Source organism: Narcine bancroftii, chromosome 4 (assembly GCF_036971445.1).
Source record: "Narcine bancroftii isolate sNarBan1 chromosome 4, sNarBan1.hap1, whole genome shotgun sequence".
NCBI classification, from domain to species: domain Eukaryota; kingdom Metazoa; phylum Chordata; class Chondrichthyes; order Torpediniformes; family Narcinidae; genus Narcine; species Narcine bancroftii.
In genome coordinates, this window is record NC_091472.1 from 68,534,764 (window position 1) to 68,560,325 (window position 25,562).

Genomic DNA, 25,562 nt, shown 5'->3' on the forward strand with positions numbered 1-25,562 from the left:
GTTCCATTTTAAAGCATTTATTTTGCCGAGTTTATGACTCACTCTGTATCAAATATCACAACCCCACCTTACAACTCCAGCTTTCACAATATCTCCAGTTAGGTTGTGTTTGCTTTAGAAATGAAAAGAGAGCATGTGAACTGGGCCACACTTTTTCTATTGCAAAGCATGGCCACTTAAAATGCAGACTAAAGCCAACCTATTGCTTACCACCGTCTACCTTTGACCCTCAGCACAGATCTGGCTCCCAGTGCTCCTGGGTCATCCATTCATGTTCTGCCCAGCATTGGAACATTAAAAATATTTCAATGGGTCACAGTTCCTTCTTTTCCTCATCCTCTGTAAAAAGACATAGTTATGCCAAGTAAAAATAATTGAAGCCTGTTTTTAGCAGTTAAAATGTAACGTCCTTGTACAGTACTTGGTTTCTTTTCCTGAGTAGGGTCGACCAGATCATCAATAGGCCTTTTCACACCACATTGTAAAATGGAAATTCCCTGGAAAATTTCTAGGAACCCTCCCGTGAACCTGCAGTGTGAAAAGGTTGATCAGGGAATTTCCTGAGGTAGGACCGCGGCCTCTGGAAATCTTCCCAGACCACACTATCCCTGCGGTATGAAGAGCCAAATGGCCAAGCAGGGAAGCCTTGTGATGTCAGCACTTGCGTGCTGCGTCACATAAGCAATTTAAATTCAAATTATAAGATACTTACCGCCTGACAACGGCAGGCCATTTTGGCCCGTCACGACAACAGCACAAAATGTGGATGAATGGCCATCCTTGTTTACCATAATCACTCACACAGCTGTATTTCCCAGAGTAGTTCCAGCAGAATGAGGGATTATGGGAAACAAAGTAGGCCAGTCATCCTGCATTGTACTGTGCCAAAGCATGTACTGTGCCTAAGATAGGTGGAATAGTGGATAATGAAGAAGGTTTTCTAGGATTGCAGAGGGATTTGGGCTGCTTAGAAAAGTGGGCTGAAAAATGGCAGATGGAATTTAATGCTGATAAGTGTGAGGTGCTTCATTTTGGTAAGAAGAATCAGAATAGGACATATGTGGTAAATGGGAGAGCATTGAGGAATACAGAAGAGCAGAAAGATTTAGGAGTGACGGTACATCGTTCCCTGAAGGTAGAAACTCACGTGAATAGGGTGGTGAAGAAGGCTTTTAGTATGCTGGCCTTTATCAATCATTGCATGGAATATAGGAGTTAGGAGGTGATGTTGAGATTGTATAAGACGTTGGTGCGGCCTAATTTGGAGTTCTGTGTGCAGTTCTGGTCGCCTAATTATAGGAAGGATATAAACAGAGTGGAGAGAGTGCAGAGAAGGTTTACCAGAATGTTGCCTGGGTTTAAGCATCTGGAGTATGGGGAGAGATTGGACAGATTGGGTCTTTATTCTTTGGAGCGTAGAAGGTTGAGAGGGGATTTGATAGAAGTATTTAAGATTATGAAAGGGATAGACAGAGTGGATGTGGATAGACTATTTCTGTTAAGAGGAGGAAAGATTAAAACAAGAGGACATGAGTTAAGAATTAAGGGGCAGAGGTTTAGAGGTAACATGAGGGGGAACTTCTTTACTCAGAGAGTGGTAGCTGTGTGGAATGATCTTCCGGGAGAAATAGTGGCGGCGGAGTCAATTGTATTATTTAAGAAAAGGTTGGACAGGTATATGGATGAGAGGAAGATGGAGGATTATGGGCATTGTAAAGGGAGGTGGGATTAGAAAGGGGTGTTTGGTTCGGTGCGGACTAGAAGGGCCTAATGGCCTGTTTCCGTGCTGTAATTGTTATGTTATGTTATATATCGCATGCTTGGGAGGGGTGGGTCAGGGTGTTGGTGGGGTGTCGGGGTGTGTGTGGGGATGGGCGACAAATAGCAGAGGGGAAGGACGGAATGAGGGGTGGACAGGCGAGGGACCGACAGATGTGAGTTTGCGTAACGTGTCATCGGTTGGGGGAGGGGACTCCTCCTAAATTGCCGGGGAGGCCAAAATCTTAGGAGTTTAGACTGTGGTGTGAAAGGCCCAGGAAGTCCTGAATTCCCAGGAATTTCATCAGGATGAAGTTGGGTCACCGTTCCCCTGCAATGTGAAAATGGATAATGACTGATGGTGTGTGTGTGTGACCAGCAGGGGTAAAACTATGGCCTTGTTTATCTGTGCCAGGGATCGTCACAGGATCCCAAGCATTGACATCCAGACAATGATGTCTGTTGAGTTTGCTGTCTTCCTCAAAGATGAATGAGAAACTTTTTTCTCAATCAATACAGAAATCAGTTTCAAACATTTGTATAGACAATGTCCTGCCAACATGAGTTTGTTGTATTCGGATAAAGCCAAAGGTCCAGGATATGAGAAAATATGTTGATAATAAGTATCATAGAAATGTTTGAAATATAACTATAGTGTCAGCTATGTTGAGTCAAATAAAGAGTGAGAGAAGGACTATGAATGAGGAGTGCACTTAACTGAATTTTTCTCTTCATCTGTTCTCAGTGTCAATAATATATCATTTACATATTTACAATGCTAACCTTGATCATAGCACCTCCCCAACCCCCCCACACCCCCTCCTCCCAGTTCAAGGTTGGATGATTGTCAGGAATCCAAGCTGAAAGTTAAGAGTTCAACATCTGGAGGATATGCACACTCTGCGTATTTATCCCTACTGCAATCATGTTTCATTATTATACCTTCAAATTGGAAAACTAGGACCCTTTCCAACAAATAGGTTAACAAGTGGTATATAATTTGTAATTGTAGGGTGCAGTGGCTTTAAGGAAAATTAAAAGAAAAGTTGTTATTTCTGTTCCCTTCTCCATGACAGTCTCCAAGTCATTGATTTGTGACTGCATCCTTTGGACAAGAACCACATGAACACACTTGAAGTAAAAGATATACAGCGCCTGTTGGGGGATTGATTATATTTGGAGCAAGAGTGAATTGTAACCATACAACTGGTGAAGTCAGTGGACTGGTTCACAAATTATCTAAATATTATCATCAGATAGCTGGAGTTTGGAGTTTTGCAACATACAAGAGCAATTGTAATCCAGTATAAAATACCACTGGATCAATAGGATTTACTTAGATAAAGAGTAATGCTCAAGCTATTGTAACATATTCTCACACTTTAAATTCAGGTGCTATTACATTTGTGTCTGTTAAATAGTATCACAGGAAAGTTGTACATGGCAGACAGTGGGTAGAAAGCCAGTTGAACAGGATGACTTGAGATTGACAAGTGAGATTGACATGGTGGGTAGTACTCATTCATCTAGTAAGTTAGGATCCTGGAACTAAATGCTTGCTCCATGCAATAAAAAAGGAAAATGAATACAATTTCACTGGTGCCAGGCATCCACGAAACCCCATCCACTCAGGGGCTCAGCAGTGCCTCCTTCTTTTGAGAAGTATTGTTTTAGGGCAGGGGTGACCAAACTGCGGCTCCAGAGCCACATGTGGCTCTTTGACATGAATGTGTGGCTCACAGAGGTATTTGGGATGTGGCTTGCAATCGTGTGATGGTGGCATTCACCCACCCATCGGAGCTCCTGACATTGCGAACATGAACTTACCACCTGGTCCCTGCCGGTCGCCCGTCTGAGCTCCTGATGCTTCAAACAGTGCTGGTTCTTACTGAGATCAAAAGTTGTACGTGTGTAATAATTGACCTCCTAAATTTTACCCCAAAAATTTGTCCATAGAATTTGACTATTCCACGAGTATATGTTGATTAATGAAACCAATACAAATGAGCAGTTTAAAACCTATATACATTAATAAATATTATTACATACATGTATTTCATAATATGTATGTAAAATTTTTGTATCAAATATTCATGTAAGAGTAAAAACATGTAATATTTTTCATGTCTTGCTGCTCTCAAACATCTGAAGTTTATTGTATGTGGCTCCTACCTTAAGCAGGTTTGGCCACCTCTGTATTAGGGTGAGACAAAGCAAGGCTCTCTAGTATAAATTCCTGGTCATTGTTAGGGGCACATTAGTACCCAGACCCTGATAATTGGCTACTCCTTTGTCCAGCTTGATTGTGTCTCGGATATTCTGAAAGTTACTGCTGGTGGTTGAGGCCTTACTATTTTTGAATCATCTGCGAGCTCTTCTCCCAAATCTTCTGCTGCCCTCTGTAAATCATCTGAGACCACAGGGAACCTTCCTCTAAGTAACAAGAAATAATGATGATATATATCTACAATGGCTGCTTTCTGCTTCATTAAAAAGGTAGAACTTCAACTTTCAAATATTATTAAGTTGTTGACTTTTATAGACATTTTAAAATCTGGTAATAGCTGCCCATGGAATAGAAAATAATTACTGGCACAAATGATATTTAAATACTATTAGGCATCTGCTATTTTTTTCAAGATTGTGAGATTTGTCTGTTCTACAAAATCAAATGCTAACATGGATGTGTTAAAACACATCTTCAGAAGAATAGGGAATATGTACTGTATTAAGAATAGCAAAAGCATATTTTTCTTTGGAAATATAGCAAATACTTTTGTTACATATTCTGAACTATGCAATATTAACCATGATTCCTATGCATGGAGAGGTTACTGTGAAGTTCTTGCCTAATTATTACAAAGTAATTATAACCACTTGGTATCCTGATTTTCACACTATTAACAAAAGAAGAGTTGAATTTACAGTCCTCTGTAATAATGGTGTTTGAGTATACAATAATTTGTTTAAAATTTTGTATCTGATCTGGTTCATTATTTTCAAGTTACCATACACTACAAATTCATTCATCACAGTTGAAAATTTAAGAATTAAAATACTGATTAATCTAAGCTAAAAATACATGGGTAGTATGACCATTAAAATATTCATGTTTTTCTGCCCTAGATTTGAATATGTATGTCCATCATAATATAGAAGGACTTGAATCTTTGTTCTACGAAAACAACCTCTCCCTCCATTGTCAGCAAGACCAAGGAGCTGGTCATAGACTTCTAGAAGAGGGGAGGAGTTCACTCCCGTCTGCCTCAATGGTGCTGAGGTAGAGAAAATAGACAGCTTTAACGTTCCTCAGAATAAACATCTCCAACAACCTGTCCTGGTCTGACCACATTGATGCAATAGCCAAGAAAGTACACCAGCTCTGCACATATCCACAAGAAACTGCAGAAAGTAGCTCAGACCATCACACACTTTCCCCTCCATCAACTTCATCTAGCACTACCCGCTGCTTTGGAAAAGCACCCAGCATATTAAAAATTCAACTCACCCAGGCCACACTTGCTTCTATCTTTCCTTTCAGTTTCTTTCTCAGGGTTATCAGGCTCCTAAACAGATCTTACTCACAAAAATAATATTGTCTTTGCAGTGTTTTAACTTGATTCTCTCTCTGCAACTCTGCAGTCTGTATTGTTTTTATTGTGTTATTATGCATGGGTTGGCAAGCTGGATCATTTCCAATTCAAGCTTTCTTACTGCTCCTCAGAAAATCTAGCAATAATCTTGATATGTAGAGAAAGATTTATCATGGTTACGGGCCCAGAGGACCCCAAAACCCAGCAGCAATAGAAATTCGCCATGACAAATGGTTACTTAAACAAAAGATTCTTTTAATTTTTTTTTAACATAAAAAAAAGGATCAGACTTTAACTTATTACTGTTAACCCAACTTAACCCCCTTCTAATTCTAAGTACATTTGTATGTAATGTGCATAAGTTCAGAAAAGTTCTTCGATTTACAGTCCAATCTTACTTCTTACTCCTCCAAGTTCACTGGTATCAGGCAATTCTTATACTGTGCACACAATTTAATATTTATGAATTTTCACCAAGATCTGGTACTTAAAGGTAATTGGTTACCACTCAGGAAGGTACTTATTGGTTTCAGAGAGAGATTTCTTGTTCATTGGACATGCACAAACTGATTCCCTCCGATCAGCCACTTCATTTTCTTGCTGAAGAAATTTGCCCCATTAGGGTTTTCCAATTTATAACCTCTTCTTCCGCAGGTTACCACAAAGTTCCACTTGTTTCTCTTATTTCAGGTGAAACACCCTAGCTTGCCATTTCCTCTTGTATGGACCACAAGGGTTTTGAACAGGCTGAACTCAGAACTTACAACCTGTCTTCAAAATAGGTTTTCAACAAGCCACCAGCTTACCATGACTACAGAAACCAGTTCTCTCTCACTCTCCCTTAGTGAAAGCCTGTTTTGTTTCTTCTCTCTCTCTCTCTCTCTCTCTCTCTCTCTCTCTCTCTCTCTCTCTGCTTGCAAAACCACATGACCTTCTTAGAAAAACAAACTGCAATCAGACAGATTGCGGCACCAGACCAAAACCTCTGAGCCATTTCATCTGTTGCTTTGAGAACAAAACAATAATCCATTACTACACAGCATGTTCAATTTACACCTACTTGTGAAGTCTCTTGAGCTCAGTTCTTCTTTTGCACCTCCTTATGAAAACTTCTAGCAAAGCAGTTTTATTGTCTTTACAAAGGCACTGGGCCCAGAATGTCTGGTTTGAACAAAGCTCTTGCATATTAAATGAGATCCATTTTGTGAGTGTTTGTGTTTGTGACCTACACAATCTATCTCCTTCAAAAACATATGTATATACAATATGAAATATAATATAATCCATCACATCCTCATAATGATTTTTGCAATCAACAAACTGGGAGCTAGAATGAATTTCAATATTTTTGTAAAAAAAAACTTACCACATCTGAAAAACAGATCATAGAATGATATTAAAAGTGATTGTTTCTGCATGGAGATTAAATAAATTTTGTGAATTAATTCTTGTATTTTTAAAATGATCCATAGATGTGTGAATATGACTGAGGCATTTTAAAAAGTGCATTCTTTATCTTGATAATTTATTGCAACTTATTCCCCTCTTACTTGATAAGGTATGATGTTGGCATTCTATAGATCCAGATCGACCCATTAAGGCAAGAAAAATACTTAGCATCCATATCAAAGTGGGATCACCAGGGAAGGACAGATTAGCTAATGAGCAAGGAAATTACAATTTTCTATCTGTTTCAATAGCGAAAACCAACTGCCTCATTATTTGAGGTAAACAGAACTAAAGATTGTGTAAAAGAGAAATCTTTCTTCAGGAAAGTCACATAGCTTTCATATGATGTCCAGCAATCTATCCTGACCTCTTCACCCTTACTGGGCTGGGAATAGACAACCTTGCAGCATATTTCTTCTCTGAAATAAACCTAACAAGCTGATTACAGCTGCAACCCCGGAGGCTGTTCTAAATCGACCTCCTTTTGACAATTTTCTGCTTAAAAGATGCACTAGGTCCACACAACATAACGACCAAGTTGTACAGTTTCAGCCAAATCTGCTTCCTTCTTAGATGTCTTCTGTTCAGTATGTATCAGATTTTCCTCCTGAGATTTTAACACTTTCACTTCCAGGCCATGGGTAGAAAGCAAACATGTTGTAGAGCTGATTTGTGAGAGCTTGTTTTTTTTTCATTAGTAATAAAATGCCAATAAAGGTCTGTATGAACTTTTCCCTGAGATGTCATCATGGTGTGAAACTCCGATCGTCTTCCCCCAACACTCTCATTCTTGCTAGGGGGCCCTAGTTGATTGTGGAAACTTTATCACTGGTAAGTGTTGGGACAGCAGTCAAGAGAGGCAGAGTGAGGACTCAGTGACCAGAGGGTCGGGTCCAGGCTTTGTGAAGGTGAGTTTAAAAGGGAACAGAGAACATTTTAAACATGAAAACGAAATGTGATTGATTGGAGTGAGTGCTACAGATAAGGCGCAGTAACAAATAAAAAGAGGGGAAGCTCAAGTGGAATGTAGAGCAGCCAGTATATGACTGGATCAGTGTAAGAGTGGGAGGCTTTGGCTCAAGAGGTTTCTGCTAGCAGAGGCTAAGGATGAGCTTATTTCCAGTAAATAAAGCGAGGTAAAATCTTTACAAATTATTTAAAATAGGTAATGGAAATGGCAGATTGGACAGTCAAATGCTCTAAATGCAGGATGAGGGAAATCTGGGAAGGCATATTGCCTCTACACCTGCAAGAGGTGCATCCAGCTGCAGCTCCTTGGAGACCAAGTTAAGGAACTGGAGTTGGAGCTGGATGAATTCTGGATTATTCAGGAGCAGAGGCAGTGATAGATAGGACCTTCAGGGAGACAGTCACCCTCCAAAAGTCAGAAGACAGGTGACTGTTAGGAGAGGGAAGGGGAATAGGCAGACAGTCCAGAGCATGCCTGTGGCCATTCTCCTCAATGATGTATACCGTTTTGGATACTGTTGAAGGGCACGAACTACCAGGACAAATTATGGTGTCATGTCTCTGGTACAGAGACTGGTCCTTCAGTTCAAAATGGAAAGGGGGGTTAAGAGGAGAGCTATAGTGATTGGGTATTCATTAGTTAGGCAAATAGATAGGAGGTTATGTGAATGAGATCAAGGCTCTCAGATGGTATGTTGCTTCCCAGGTGCCAGGGTCTGGGACGTCTCTCATCAAGTCTACAGCATTCTTAGGCAGAGGGTGAAAAGCCAGATGTTGTGGTCCATGTGACGACCAATAACATACATAAGAGTATGTATGAGGAGGGAATTTAAGGAGCTGGAAAAGAAACAGAAAAGCAGGAACTCAAGGTTGGTAATTTAAGGATTGCCGCCTGTGACGGCACCAGTGAGGGTAGGAACAGGAAGTTGTGGCAGATGAATGCATGGCTGAAGAGTTGGAGCAGCAACCAGGGATTCAGATTTGTGGATCATTGGGATCTCTTCTGGGAAAGGTCTGACCTGTACAAAAAGGACAGGCTGCACCTGAACTGGAAAGGGACCAATATCCTGGTAGGTAGGTTTACTAGAGCAGTTGGGGAAGGTTTAAACTAATTTGGCAGGGGGTAAGGAATCAGAATGTGAGTGCAGAGAATAGGCAGAAGGTCAAAAACATGATGCAATGTGTTCTGAGTTTGTGAGGAAGGGAAGGCAGGAGAGAAAGCAAAATGTAATCAATTAGAGGGTTTGAAATGTGTCTATTTCAACATTAGGGGTATTAAGAATAAAGGAGATGAACTTAGAGCATGGATCAGTATGCAGAACTACCATGTTGTGGCTGTTATAGAGTCTTGGCTAGAGGATGGGCAGGATTGGCTGATGCAGGTACAGAGGGTTAAAAGGAATAGGATGGAGGTAAGAGATGGGGGAATAGCATTACTGCTCAGGGATAATATCACAGATATAGAAAGGGAGGAACCTGCAGAGGAAGTCAGGGTTGGCGCCAAAATGAATGTTAGTGGGGGGCATTAGCATGTTACAACAAGGCACAGTGGAGCGTTCATAAACTTGCTCAGTGGTGGTGGGGGAGGGGGTGCTGTTGGATGCTGGGACCATCCACCCTCTCAATGTAGGAAACAAGGGTGCTGCTTTTATTGAGTCCAGCATCACTAGATGCTACTGATGCTTGATGCACACTAGTGATGCGGGAGGGGGTGGGGAGGGGGATCTGATGGCGAGTGATGGCCGTGACTGTACGGGGCATAGCATCTCACTTGGGGGGGGGCTATGCTCATATATGTCCCACTTGGCGCTGACCCTAGAGGGAGTTTCCACAGAGTTGTTGTGAGTAAAAGTCAGAAATAGGAAGGGAACAATCACTGTTCTGAGCATAGTCTACAGACGCCCAAATAGCCGTTGGATACTGAGGAATTAATAAGTAGGCAGATTTTGGAATGGTGCAGGAAATATAGGGTTGTTATGATGAGAGACTTCAACTTCCCTAATGTTGTCTGGTACTTTCTGATTGCAAGAGGGATAGATGGGGCAGAATTTGTCAGGTGTATGCAAGAAGGATTCCTGACACAGTATGTGGACCAGATGACCAGAAGAGAGCTCAGACTGGGTAATGAACTTGGTCAGGTGGCGGACTTCTCGGAGGGGGAGCATTTCAATGAGAGTGACAACAACTCCCTGAGCTTTAGCATAGCTATTAATAAGGATAAAAGCAGACTAAATGGGAAACTGTTTAATTGGGGAAGGGATAATTATGATGGCATGAGGCAGGAAATAGTGAACGTAAATGGGAAACAGATGTTCAAGGGTTAAGGCACAGAACTAATGAGGAGGAAGTTTACAGAATACTTGTGCAGGGTTCAGGATAGGTTTGTCCCTGTGCCCTTAGTAAATGAGAATTATACACAATGCAAGAAAGTAATTCAATTTAGATGGCACACATTGGGATAAAATATTTAGGTATTTGTGTGGAACCACAGTTAAAAAATTTATTCAAGTTAAGCTACTCACTGTTATTAAATAAAATAAAAGATGATTTGGAGAGATGGAATATGTTACCTACTACTTTGATAGGTAGAGTAAATTGTGTTAAGATGAATGTATTTCCTAGAATACAATATCATATTCAATCGATTCCAATGTTAATTCCTCAAAAATTTTTGAAGGAATTAAATGATTGTGTTATGAAATTTCTATGCAAAGGGGAAATGGCAAGGATTTCTTTGGAAAAATTAGTGTGGAGGCATAATTTAGGGGGTTTGCAGCTCCCCAAATTTATGAATTGTTATAAAGCAGCCTGGTTGCAATTTATTAATGTAATATATGACAGATAAAATTTCAGCTTGGGTGAATATAGAACTTAGTAAAATAGGGGAAGAAAATCCACAAGAATTTATTTATAAATGGAATTCAGGATTGTTAATAGCAAAAAGAGAAACTCCTATATTGAAACATTTAATTGTGCTTTGGAATAAGGTTGATGAAGAGATAGGAGGTGGAGGTTTAATGTCAAGAACAACCTTATTTCAAAATAGATTTATTCCATTTTATGTAAGAATATTGAGGATTTCTTCAAAGTGGGGAAATTTATTACTTTTAGTAAAATGAAGTTTAAGATATCTGAGAATACCAGTCTTTGTTATTATCAGGTTATGAATTTTTTATGCGAAAATTTCAGTCAAGATCGATTATTGCCAGCAGAGACAGAGGTGGAGTCATTGCTGTGTAATGGAGATACAAAGACATTTATTTCAGTAATGTATAGGTTGTTACAAAAGAAAGCTTGGAAAATAGGATTACATAAATCAAGGCAAAAATGGGAAGTAGATCTGAATAAGAAAATAGATGAACGCAATTGGATGGAGTTATGTAGAGAAAGTATGAAAAACACAATAAATGTGAGGTATAGGTTTGCATACTATAATTTTATTCATCAGTAATATTTGACATCACAAAAGTTACATAAATTGAACTACACCTTTTCGGATTTATGCTTTAGATGTGGACAGGAAGTGGGTACATTTCTGCATTTTACTTGCCAGTGTACTAAGATTAAATCTTTTTGGTTGGAGATAGGTATTTTATTAATGGGGGTTAAATTCCCACAGGATCCAATGTTATTTTATTTGGATGATATTAGAGGGGTTAACCTAAACTAAAATTGATTATCTATCATGTGAAGTTTGTTCAAATTGCTTTAGCAATAGCTAGAAAATTTATTGCTCTAACTTGGAATCTGATATAGACTTGGGAATGGAAAAATGGCATGTAGAAGTTCGGAGTTGTATGAAACTTGAGAAAATTACTTATAATTTAAGAGATAAATAACATATATTTTGGAGAATATGGTACCCATATTTACAAACAGTGGGTATGATTATTTAAATGAATCTCAGGTATTCCCTTTCTGCATAAGGTCTCTGTACATTAAATGAAGTCTTATAGTAAGGACCGCTCCTGTTAAAGATCTCTTGTCCCACTTTCTTCTTTGCTTTGTAGGGGAAGAGGGAGAGGATGGGGGTGGTTATAGGGGGGGTTCTTTCTCTCTCATTCTTTTCTTTTTTATATATGTACCACATTATTATGGATTTACATTATTGTAAAATAAGTGAATTTTTTGTGTTTTTAAATTTAATATTTTTTTTAAAAAGGATACATTAGTCCCATGGGGACAAAGAAAAGATGATAGGGAAAAGGAACTGTGGTTAACAAAACAGGTGAGCCAGCTTGTTAAGAGGAAGAAGGAAGCATACATTCGATTTCGAAAGCAGGAAGAAAGGACAGGAGAGCTCAAAGGGGGCAGGAGAAGGCTTTAGCAAGTAGGGTTAAGGAAAACCCCAAGGCATTCAATGCGAATGTGAAAAACAGAAGGATGACGTGAATGAAGGTAAAGCTACTAAAGGATAAAGGAGGCAACATGTCTAGAGATGGAGAAGGTTTGGTAGGTCCTAAATGAATACTTTTCTTCAGTATTCACAAAAGAACCTTGGTAATTGTTGTCATGATAATGAATATGTATGAGATGTACCGGAAGTCACGTGGTATGAGAGAGAGATAGGAACACAAGCAAGAGAACAAAGGAAACTGTAGAATAAAGGACCCAGAGAAGTTTACCTGATAAGACTTGTGTTTAATGTTTTATTAACTTCACATTTCAGGCCACAAATGTGACATTGGCAACGAGGATGAAAGAAGCTTGAAGAAAATTAAAGACTAAACAAGATTACAGAGGTTTACAGACAACTTCAAGGTGATAAGAATTTTCTCTTTGACTCAGTACTTTTGGGGCTGGAATATTTCCTCATGGCTGGGGCAGACGGTGACTTTCTAACACATAGTGGAATTGCTCATTTTGACCCAACGGGTGATGCAAGCACTGTAAGTGTGAAGTGGAAGGCATGGCTAGAAGAATTTGAATCCTACGCCGACAGTCGTGGCCTATTTCTAGATACCGGTACAGTTGAACAAAAAGCGCAGAGGAGGGCGTTACTTCTTTTCACAGCAGGACCCTCAGTTCGGGAAACATTTAAGACACTTTTGAATACTGGAAGAAAGGATGAGTACCGGAAAGCGGTAGATACATTAAATGCACACTATGTAGTGACACCGAATGCTACATTTCAACGCCATTTGTTTCGGAGAACGAGACAAGAAGATGGCCAGACAATTGCTCAGTACGTGATGAGACTACGCCAGCTAGCTGTTGGATGCAATTACATGCCAGCTGATTTGGACAACCAATTATTGGATCAAGTTGTACAGCACTGCAGATCAGATAAACTCAGAAGACGTCTACTGGAAAGAGGGAGTGAGTTGGAACTCACCGATGCTTTAACCATTGCTGCTGCATTAGAGGCTGTTGAAGGGCAATTTCATACCATGACCCTGAAAGACAACTCAAGCCAGCAAATTAAGAGGCTCTCACATCGCCATAATCAGCCAAGATATATGTTGACACAGGACGTGGAGTGTTATCGATGTGGAAACCGAGGTCACTTTGGAAAAGACCCCTATTGCCCGGCCAAAGGCAAAGTTTGCAGAAAGTGTGGAGGTAAGGACCACTTTGCAAAGAAGTGCAAAAGCAAGTCCAATGCAGACCAGAAGAGGAAGAGTACAACTTCCAAAGGCAAAGCCTGGGGGAAAATATCCTGGAAAGAAAGATACCATTCGCCAGATCGATGGTGACGATGATGATACCCAGGAGGAACAGAGTTGTTACCAATTTACGTTGAATGAAATACATCATGAGAAGGTCCCAGTGATCATTGGTGGAGTGACAGTTCAGGTCATTGTAGACTCAGGCATGACAGTAATGTGATTGATCGACATTTATGGGAGAAGTTGAAAAGGAAAAAGATCATCTGTACCTCAAAGAAGTGTTCCAAGAAACTATATCCATACACAGCAACCAAGCCATTGCAGACCATTGGATGTTTTACTGCAACTGTTGAAGCTGGAGATAAGTACACTGAAGCAGAGTTTATGGTCATAGAAGAGAGGGGAGAACCATTGCTGAGTAGAAGCACAGTGCAAGACCTGGCAATACTTCATATTGGAGCTTGTGTCAATTCAATTCAGTCATATGAGGATATGAAGCAAGAATTCCCCGCAGTCTTCCAAGGAGTAGGAAAGCTGAAAGGTCGACAATTGAAGCTAGCGGTAGATGAAACGGTCAAACACAAGGCGCAACCAATGCGCAGAACTCCGTTTGAACTTCGTGGGAAAGTCGAAGCCAAAATTAAAGAATTGATCGAACAAGACATTATTGAACCGGTGGAACATTCGACACAATGGGTCAGTCCCGTAGTAATTGTGCCCAAACCAAAGGGTGACATAAGACTATGTGTTGACATGAGAATGGCCAATGAAGCTATAATTAGAGAACGACACCCTATACCAACAGGGTGGTATACTTCAAGAACTAACTACCAGTAAGATATTCTCAAAAATTGATCTGAAATGGGGCTATCATCAATTAGAGCTGGATCCAGGTTCCCAAGATGTGACAACATTTGTGACTCACTGTGGATTGTATCGTTACAAGAGACTATCATTTGGAATTAATGCAGCTTCGGAGATCTACCAGTATGAAATCCATCGAGTGATTCAAGGCATTCCTGGAGTTGCCAACATTTCTGACGACATCATAGTCCATGCACCAACGAAGGAAGAGCATGACCAACGGTTGAGGCGTGCACTATCTAGACTACAGGAGGCAGGCCTTACCGTGAATGGAAGCAAGTGCCAGTTCGGTGTGTCAGAAATGGACTTCATGGGACACAGACTTACACAGGAAGGACTAAACCCTGCAGAGGCCAAGGTGAAAGCTATTGCAGAGGCACGTGCACCTCAGAACGCAACAGAGGTGAGGAGTTTCCTAGGATTGGTCAATTTTTGTGCAAAGTTCATTCCTAATTTCGCTACAGTGGCAGAACCACTAAGGAAATTAACCAGGAAAGGAGTACCTTTTCATTTTGGATCTGAGCAGAAGAAAGCGTTCACAGCGCTGAAGCAAAGCCAGATAGATGCAAAAACACTTGGATATTACGATCCGGCGGCATCAACCAAAGTCATAGCGGATGCCAGCCCAATTGGTTTAGGAGCAGTGTTGGTCCAGATGCATGATGGAGGACCAAGAATCATTGCCTATGCCAGCAGATCGTTATCAGATGTGGAAAGAAGATACTCTCAGACAGAGAAAGAAGCACTCGGACTTGTATGGGCCTGTGAGAGGTTCCATGCATATTTATACGGCATTGAATTTGAACTCATCACAGATCATAAGCCATTAGAGGTGATCTATGCACCTAGATCCAAACCATGTGCCAGAATAGAGAGATGGGTACTCAGACTACAACCCTACAAATATAAAGTAATCCACATTGCAGGGAAAGCAAACATTGCTGATCCGCTGTCCAGATTGGTGAAGGATGGTGGTCCACAAACCAAGTCAGAATTGGGAACAGAAACAGAGAGCTTTGTACGCTTCGTATCTATTCAGGTGACACCGAAAGCTGTGACTACGAAGGAGGTCGAGAGAGAATCCGAACGTGATCCAGAACTCATGGAAGTAAGAGAATGCATACAGAGTGGACAATGGGACAAGTGTACTCACAAGGCTTACATTCCCATTAGAGACGAACTTTGTTGCATCGGACAGTGTGTATTGAGAGGTTGCAGATTGGTGATACCACAAAGATTGAGACCGAAGATCGTATCCTTAGCGCATGAAGGACACCTAGGTATTGTTAGTACCAAGCAAAACCTCAAGACCAAGGTATGGTGGCCAGGTTGTGATAAAGACGCCGAGAAATTTGTTAAAACTTGTCACGGATGTCAAATCACAAGTAGGAGTAATCCGCCAGAACCGATCCGGAGTACGCAACTTCCGACTGGACCTTGGATCGACGTAGCTGTTGATTTTCTTGGACCTTTACCGACGGGTGAATCAATTATGGTAGTGATAGATTACTACAGCAGATACTATGAGTACGTGGTGTTGGTCCACAACCACTGAAAAAACAATACAAGCGTTAGCAGAGATATTCGCAAGATATGGATTGCCTGTTACATTATACTCTGACAATGGTCCACAATTCATTTCAGAGACATTTGCGGAATACATGAGGACCACAGGTATCCACCATCATAAAGTAACTCCGAAATGGCCGCAAGCCAACGGAGAAGTAGAGAGACAAAATCAGTCCATTGAAAAACGATTGAGGATTGCACACGCAGAAGGACAAAATTGGCGAGAAGCATTGCTATCTTATGTAGCTGTCTATCGAGCAACGCCTCATGCAACCACTGGAAAAAGTCCTGCAGAAGCATTTTTTGGGAGAAAAATCCGCACAAAAATGCCAGAAATAAAGGAAATCCGAGATGACCAGGAGATGAGGGACCACGATGCTGAAAAGAAAGGTGCAGCAAAGCTGTACACAGATTCGAAACGTGGAGCAAAGTACTCAGACATCATGCCAGGAGATAATGTTCTAGTGAGGCATGAAACTGGTGGTAAGCTAGACACACCTTATTACCATCAACCCTATACTGTTGTATCCAGAAGTGGCAGTATGGTAACAGTCAAGTCTCCGACTGGAGTCCTGTATAAGAGAAATGTATCAGGTGTAAAAAGGTACCAGTCCAGAGATATATCAAGTGAAGAGGTTGAAAGGCCAATACAAGATGCTGAAACTGAGAGACCTGATGATGTTCCAGAGGCAGTTACCAGCACTCCTGATGAAGTGACTAGAGCGCCAGAAACACCCGAAGCCGTGGTGAGCAGTATTTCCGACGCTGAGAGTGAACAACCGAGAAGCGACGACAATATCGCAGGCAGGCCGAAACGAAACCGGAAAGCGCCCAAACGATACGAAGACTTTGTGCCATAGTTTTAATAAGAACTTTGGGACAGTATTTAATCTTATATCATAAAGTGCATGTATGAGTACTGTAGGAAGTAAATTTTATGTAGTTGAGTTATAGTATTACCATTAGTTACAATGTTTGTATGTTTCCAAGGGATATTGGTAAGTGAAGGTAAAGTTTATTTCTGATTAAAGGAGGGATGTCATGATAATGAATATGTATGAGATGTACCGGAAGTCACGTGGTATGAGAGAGAGATAGGAACACAAGCAAGAGAACAAAGGAAACTGTAGAATAAAGGACCCAGAGAAGTTTACCTGATAAGACTTGTGTTTAATGTTTTATTAACTTCACATTTCGGGCCACAAATGTGACAATTGTGAGGTTGGAACACAACAGGATTGTGGGCTGGACAATGTTGAGATTGAGGAAAAGAAAGTGTTGGATCTTCTTAAAAAACCTTAAGACTGATAAATCCCTGGAACTGGATGTGATATACCCCAGATTGCTGTAGGAAGAGAGGGAAGAGATAGCTCAGTCATTGGCTTTGATGTTTGAATCCTCCTTGGAAACAGGGAAGATGCCAGAGGATTGGAGAATGGCAAATGTGGTTCTTTTGTTTAAAAAGAGAATCCTGGGAATTATAGACCTGTGAATCTTACGTTAATGGTGTGCAAGTGATTGGATAGGATTCTTAAGAATAGAATCTCTGAGCATTTGGAGATGTACAGTCCAGTCAAGGATTGTGAGCATGGCTTTGTGAAGGGAAGGTCATGGCTCACGAGTCTAATTGAAATTTATGAAGATAAGGCGATAAATGTGGTCCAAATGGATTTTAATCAGGCATTTAACAAGGTTCCCCCATGAGAAATTCATTTAGAAAGTCATGAGGCATAGGATCCATGGAATGATGGTTGGGTGAATTAAAAATTGGCTTGTAGGAAGAAATCAGAGAGTAGAAATTGACAGAAAGTTTTCTGCCTGGAGTTTAGTGACTAGTGGAGTTCTGAAAGGATCTGTTCTGGGACCCCCCTGCTCTTTGTGATTTTTATAAATGACCTGGATGAAGAAGCGGAAGGATGGATCAGTAAGTTTGCAGATGATTCAAATGTTGGAGGAGTTGTGGATAGCGCTGAAAGTTTTTGTAGCTAACAAATATAGACAGGATGCAGAGTTAGACAAAAAAGTGGTGGATGCATAGACATCACAAACATCCCTGAGATTCTTTTTCTTCTGAGCTGGGCAGAATTTCTACTTATTGTTAGTAGAAAAACTGTAGACAATAGACAATAGACAATAGGAGCTGGAGTAGGCCATTTGGCCCATCGGGCCAGCACCGCCATTTTAGATCATGGCTGATCATTACCATCAGTACCCCTTTCCAGCCTTATCCCCATAACCCTTAACTCCGTTACCCACAAGAGTCTTATCTAACTCTCTTTTGAACATAGTCAGCGAATCCGCCTCTACCACCCTCTGTGGCAGAGCATTCCACAGATTCACACTTCTCTGGGTAAAAAAATGCTTTCTCATCTCCGTCCTAAAGGGCCTACCCTGTATTCTTAAACTATGCCCTCTAGTCCTCGTCTCCCCCATCATTGGGAACAAGTAATCAGACTTCACCTTGTCTATCCCCCTGATGATTTTGTATACTTCAATCATGTCCCCCGTCATCCTTCTAAACTCCAATGGATACAAGTCCAGTTTTTCTAGCCTTGCTGCATATGACAACCCTGCCATCCCTGGAACTAACCTTGTAAATCTGCGCTGCACACCCTCTATAGCTAGTATGTCCTTCCTCAAGTTTGGAGACCAGAACTGGATGCAATACTCCAGGTGGGGTCTCACCAGGGCCCTGTATAACTGCAGAAGGGCGTCTCTGTTCCTATACTCCAATCCCCTCTTTATGAAAGCCAACATTCCATTTGCCTTCTTCACAGCTTTCTGAACCTCATGCTAGCCTTCAGTGACCGGTGAACAAGTACACCCAGATCCATTTGCACTTCCCCACTTCCTAGCTTGTCTCCATTTAAATAATACTCAGCTTTCCTATTACTTCCCCCAAAATGAATAACCTCACATTTGTTCACATTGAAATTCATCTTCCATTTAGCCGCCCACTCCTCCAGCCTGTCCAAGTCCCTCTGCATTTTCCTTACATCCTCCTCACACCCCACACCGCCACCCATTATAGTGTCATCTGCAAATTTGCTCATGTTATTTATAATCCCCTCATCCAAATCATTAACATAAATTACAAACAACTGAGGACCCAACACCGATCCCTGAGGCACTCCACTCGTCACATCCTGCCATTCTGAAAAAGACCCATTTACTCCAACCCTTTGTTTCCTATCTCTTAACCAATTTCCTATCCATGTCAGCACCATGCTCCCTGATCTTGCCCACTAGACTCCCGTGCGGTACCTTATCAAAGGCCTTCTGGAAGTCCAAATACACCACATCCACTGGCTCTCCCGAGTCCACCCTCTTTGTCACATCCTCAAAAAATTCCAGAAGGTTAGTCAAGCATGACTTACCCTTAAGGAATCCATGATGACTAGCCCTTATACTATTATTACTGACTAAGTGTTCTGCTAATTCTCCTTTTATGATGGACTCCAATATCTTCCCCACCACTGATGTCAGGCTAACCGGTCTATAATTTCCCGTTTTCTCCCTCCCTCCTTTCTTAAAAAGCGGCACCACATCAGCCACTCTCCAATCCTCAGGGACCTCCCCGGAATCTATGGAACTTTGGAAAATGTCGACCAGTGCCTCCTCAATTTCCATAGCCACCTCTTTAAGCACCCTAGGATGCAGCCCATCAGGACCTGGGGATTTATCAGTCCTCAGTCCCAACAATTTACTCATAACCTCCTGCTTCTGGACCCGGATATCCATTAGATCCCCTACCTCCACAGTAAAGTTCCCCAAGTCTCTTGGTACCGCATGACCACTACCCCCTAACTGACTATAACCTATATCCTCCTTGGTGAAGACAGTTGCAAAGTATTTGTTAAATTCCTCTGTCATCTCCTTGTTTCCGGTAATAATTTCACCCTTGCCCATTTTCAAAGGGCCAATTTTAGACCGAACCAATTTCTTCCTCTTCACATACTTAAAAAAGCTTTTGCTATCCTCCGCAATATTATCTGCTAATTTCCTCTCGTACTTCATTTTCCCGTCTCTTATGGCTTTCTTAGTTACCCTCTGATGCTCTTTGAAGGTTTCCCAATCCTCTAATTTCCCACTCCGCTTCGCTATCTTATAATTACTCCCTTTGGACTTGATAATGCACTTGATTTCCTTAGTTAGCCAGGGCTGCCATTTGCATCTCCTAGAGCCTTTCCTCCACTTTGGAATAAATTTGTCCTGAATCCTGTGAAAAATGTCCATAAAAACCTGCCATTTTTCCCCAGTTGTCCTCCCAGCTAGTGTATCTTCCCATTTTATTTTGGATAGCTCCTCCCTCATAGCTGCAATATTCCCTTTATTTAACTGAAGTACAGATGCTTCCGACTTCCTTTCCATTTCCCTTTCTAATTGCAGCTTAAAAGTAACCATACCATGGTCACTATTCCCTAATGGCTCCCCTACATCAAGGTCACTTATTAAGTCTGCATCGCTGCACAGCACCCAGTCCAGAATCGACTTCCCCCTGGTAGGTTCCTCCACTAGCTGTTCCAAGAAAGTATCTCGTAGACATTCTATAAACTCGCTCTCTTGTGTTCCTGCCCCCGTCTGATTATCCCAGTCCACCTTCATGTTGAAGTCCCCCATAACTACCGTATTGCTACCACTTTGACATGCCACTCTTAATTCCTGATTTATACTACTACCGATATCTGAGCTACTTTTCGGAGGCCTGTAAATGACCCCCATTATATTCCTCTTGCCCTTGCAATTTCTTAATTCAATCCAAACAGACTCTACCTCACCTGTTTCAATGTCCTTCCTTTCAAACGCCTGAATCTCATTTCTTACCAACAGAGCTACCCCACCTCCTCTTCTTAACTTTCTGTCATTTCTAAAGGACGTGTACCCTGGAACATTTATTTCCCAATCCTGCCCTTCCCGCAGCCATGTCTCCGTTATTCCGACAATGTCATAACCTCCCATCGCCATTTGCGCCTCAAGCTCATCCATTTTATTCCTTACACTCCTTGCATTCATACACAATACCTTGATGCCATACCTCCTTTCTCCCTCCACCTTGGTTCTTGGTGCATTCGTTCTTATTCTCCTATCACTTTTAGCTCCCTTATTCCTTATTGTTTCACCGTCTATCGGAACCACCCCTATATTCTCTCTCCTATCTACTTCCCTATCAGTCCTGTTCCCTTCCCCCTGCCAAATTAGTTTAAATCAGCTCCGACAGCTTTATTAAACCTAACTGCCAGTATATTGGCCCCCTTCGCATTCAGGTGTAAACCATCCCTCCTGTATAGGTCCCGTCTTCTCCAGAAGAGATCCCAATGGTCAATGAACCTGAACTGTAGTCAAGCAAGGATGCATCTACAAAAGACAGAAATGTAAATGAAGAAAAATGTAAATGAAGAAAGAATTGTAAACAAATTTACTTTGCAAAACAGGAAAAGAAATAAATATTCAGTAATAAATAAATGATGTACAAAGTAAGAATCCTTAAATGAGTCTCTTTTGAGTTTATGTTTTTTGATTCAGATGATGGAGGGGTAGCAACTGTTTCTGAACTGGTAGTAAGAGTTGTGACACCTATATCTCTTTCCTGATGGCAGCAGTGAGAACAGAGGCATGTCCTGGGTTGTGTGGATCCTTCATGATTGCTGCTGCTCTCTGACAGCAGCATTTCATATAGATCTTATTGAAGGTAGGGAGAGATTTGCATGAGATGTACTGGGCTGTGTCCACTACATTTTGTAGCATATGCTCAGAGGTATTGGTGCTTCACATACCAGGCTGTAATGCAGCCTGTCAGTGCATTTTCTACTATTCATCCATAGAAGTTTGCCGGGGATACCGATGTAATACCAAACCTCCACAAACATCTGAGGAATTAGAAGCACTGACGTGATTTCTTCATGATGACATTAGTGCATTAGGTCCATGAAAAGTCCTCTGAGATACTGACTTCCAGAAATTTAAATTTGATCTCCCACTAATCACTGGATTGTATATCACTGATTTTCCTTTCCTAAAGTCCACAATCAGCTCCTTGGTTTTGGTGACATTGAGAACGAGGTTCATGTTGGTGCACCATTCAGCCAAGTTTTCAATTTCCCTCCTATAAGCTGATACATCACCTCTTTTTATATAACCCACTTTTAAATTTTAAATGGCGTTGTTATCATACCGAGCCGCACGGTCATAGGTGCAAAGCGAGTAGAGTAGAACGTTAAGCCCTGTGATGCTGTGGTAGTGATGGAGAAGGTGGAGGAAATTTTATTATCAATCCTCGCTGATTGTTATCTGGAGGTGAGGAAATCAGTATCCAAGTACACAGTGGGGTATTGTTGTAATGCGCGTCGAAAGAACCAAAGACTTGTTGAACCAGACCAAGGCTTTTATTAACTAAAAGACTGGAGCATATCACAAGTAGATCGACCAGTCCAGAATGACCTGGTCTGCCTAGGAGCAATCCTTTAAGAGCTGCCAGTATGTGTGACTACACTCTCAGCCAATCACAATCATCCTACACTCTTTCTCTCTTTGGCTTGGCTTCGCGGACAAAGATTTATGGAGGGGTAATGTCCATGTCAGCTGCAGGCTCGTTTGTGGCTGACAAGTCCCATGCGGGACAGGCAGACATGGTTGCAGCGATTGCAAGGGAAAATTGGTTGGTTGGGGTTGGGTGTTGGGTTTTTCCTCCTTTGTCGTTTGTCAGTGAGGTGGGCTCTGCGGTCTTCTTCAAAGGAGATTACTGTCCGCCGAACTGTGAGGCGCCAAGATGTACTGTTTGAGGCGATATCAGCCTACTGGCGGTGGTCAATGTGGCAGGCACCAAGAGATTTGGGTATGACATTGGCTCTGTATACGCTAATCTTTGTGAGGTTTTGCAGTTGGTTGTTTTTCCAGACTCTTTTGTGTAGTCTTCCAAAGGTGCTATTTGCCATGGCGAGTCTGTTGTCTATCTTGTTGTCGATCCTTGCATCCAATGAAATGGTGCAGCCGAGATAGGTAAACTGGTTGACCGTTTTGAGTTTTGTGTGCCCGATGGAGATGTGGGGGGGCTGGTAGTCATGGTGGGGAGCTGGCTGATGGAGGACCTCAGTTTTCTTCAGGCTGACTTCCAGGCCAAACATTTTGGCAGTTTCCACAAAACAGGACATCAAGCGCTGAAGAGCTGGCTCTGAATGGGCAACTAAAGCGGCATTGTCTGCAAAGAGTAGTTCACGGACAAGTTGCTCTTTTGCCTTGGTGTGAGCTTGCAGGCGCCTCAGATTGAAGAGACTGCCATCCGTGCGGTACCGGATGTAAACAGCGTCTTCATTGTTGATGTCTTTATTGGCTTGTTTCAGCATCATGTTGAAGAAGATTGAAAAGAAGGTTGGTGCGAGAACGCAGCCTTGCTTCACGCCATTGTTAATGGAGAAGGGTTCAGAGAGCTCATTGTATCTGACCCGACCTTGTTGGTTTTCATGCAGTTGGATAACCATGTTGAGGAACTTTGGGGGGCATCCGAGGCGCTCTAGTATTTGCCAAAGCCCTTTCCTACTCACAGTGTCGAAGGCTTTGGTGAGGTCAACAAAGGTGATGTAGAGTCCTTTGTTTTGTTCTCTGCTGTCTGAGGGCAAAGACCATGTCAGTAGTTCCTCTGTTTGCGCGAAAGCTGCACCGTGATTCTGGGAGAACATTTTCGGCGACACTAGGTATTATTCTATTTAGGAGAATCCTAGCAAAGATTTTGCTTGCAATGGAGAGCAGCGTGATTCCCCTGTAGTTTGAGCAGTCTGATTTCTCGCCTTTGTTTTTTTTACAGGGTGATGATGATGGCATCACGAAGGTCCTGAGGCATCTTTCCTTGGTCCCAGCAGAGCTTGAAAAACTCATGCAGTTTGGCATGCAGAGTTTTGCTGCCAGCCTTCCAGACCTCTGGGGGGATTCCTTCCATACCTGCTGCTTTGCCACTTTTCAGTTGTTCAGTTGCCCTTATATGTCTCTTCCCGGGTGAGGACCTCATCCAGCTCTAGTCTTAAGGGCTGTTGAGGGAGCTGGAGCAGGGCGGATTCTTGGACTGAGCAGTTGGCACTGAAAAGATATTGGAAGTGTTCTGAGCATCAGTTGAGGATGGAAATCTTGTCGCTGAGGAGAACTTTGCTGTCTGAGCTGCGCAGCGGGCTTTGGACTTGGGGTGAGGCGCCGTACACAGCCTCATAAAAACCCCTGAAGTCGCCAATGTCCGCGCTGAGCTGGGTTCATTTGGCGAGGCTAGTCCACCACTCATTTTGGATCTCCCGGAGTTTGCGCTGAAGATGGCTGCATGCGCGACGGAAGGCTCGTTTCTTCTCTGGCCAGGACGGCTTTGAAAGGTGAGCCTGGTGGGCAGCTCACTCCTTTGCCAGCAGCTCCTGGATTTCCTGGTTGTTTTCGTCGAACCAGTCTTTGTTTTTCCTGGAGGAGAAGCCCAGTACCTCATAAATGGATTGCAGTATGGCAGTCTTCAGCTGATCTCAGAGGGTTTCAGGGGACGAGTCCGTGAGGCGGATTGCATCCTCAAGTCTTGCTTTGAGGTTTGCCTGGAAGTTTCCTCTCACTTCGTCTGACTGCAAGTTTCCAACATTGAACCTCTTTCTGGGGGCTTTACTGTTCCTGGACTTTGGCTTGAAGTGAAGGTTGAGCTTGCAGCGAACCAGCCGGTTGTCAGTGTGGCATTCCGCGCTGGGCATGACCCTGGTGTGGAGCACATCTCGTTTGTCTCTTTCTCGCACCAGGACGTAGTCCAGGAGGTGCCAGTGTATGGATCGTGGATGCATCCAGGTAGTCTTCAGGCTGTCCCTCTGCTGAAAAAGGGTGTTTGTAATGACAAGCCGCTTTTCTGCGCAGAGCTCCAACAGGAGGCGCCCATTGTCGTTGCACTTGCCGACACCATGCTTGCCCAGGATTCCTGGCCAGGTTTCTGAGTCTTTGCCGACGCGAACGTTGAAGTCGCCAAGGATGACAACCTTGTCGGCTGTAGGGGTGCGTTGAATGAGGTTGCGCAGATCAGTGTAGAACTTGTCCTTTTCTGCTGGTTCCGTCTGGAGGGTTGGAGCATAGACACTGATGAGGGTGATGCGACGCTTGTTTTGAAGGGGGAGTCGCATGGACATGATGACTCCCCCTCGCTTCTGCCCGGACCGGGGCCACCCCCTCTTCTTCATCCTACACTGCCATCTGTACATTGGTGATAGAATCTGTACTATCACAGGTATTGAGGCCCAGGTCTTCGAATTTGCTGATCAGGTTTGAGGGGATGATGGTATTGAATACCAAACTGTAGGCTGTAAAGAACATCCTGTATGTGTCTTTGCCATCCAAGTGTTCCAGGGCTTTGTGTAGACTCAGTGACATGGCATCTGCCATAGACCTGTTACTTTTCAACACCAGCCTCTCAAAACACTTCATCACTGTGGATGAGAGGTCAATAGTCATTGAGACAAGTTTCCACACTCTTGGGCACTGGTACGATTGAGGCCTAATTGCTCATCCAGGAATTAGCTTTGCTGACTCCTTGTGCACCTGATATGCTTTTGTAGTAGGTTTTGTCATTTAGGAATGTTTTAAAATTAAAATTAAAACCTCTGAACTTGACAATTCAGAGGCCTGATTCTTTGATTTTGAATACCATTAGGCTAAAGTTTCACCACCAGTTGCCAATGGTATAATAGGCCTTTTAGAGCTTCCAATTACCTATCGGCTGTCTGTGAGGGAGCACGATGCTGCTGACGATGAG

The 25,562-nt window shown here is 42.3% G+C and overlaps 1 long non-coding RNA gene across 1 annotated transcript in view; it reads right to left on the minus strand.

Annotated features, from left to right (window-relative positions):
* Positions 1-3,898: 3,898 nt before the first annotated feature.
* LOC138759866 (uncharacterized) overlaps positions 3,899-25,562 on the minus strand; it is a 37,865-nt gene continuing 16,201 nt past the window's right edge. Inside the window, exon 3 of the long non-coding RNA XR_011355171.1 lies at positions 3,899-4,191. This is a non-coding gene — a long non-coding RNA (uncharacterized lncRNA). The remainder of the gene's footprint in view (positions 4,192-25,562) is intronic.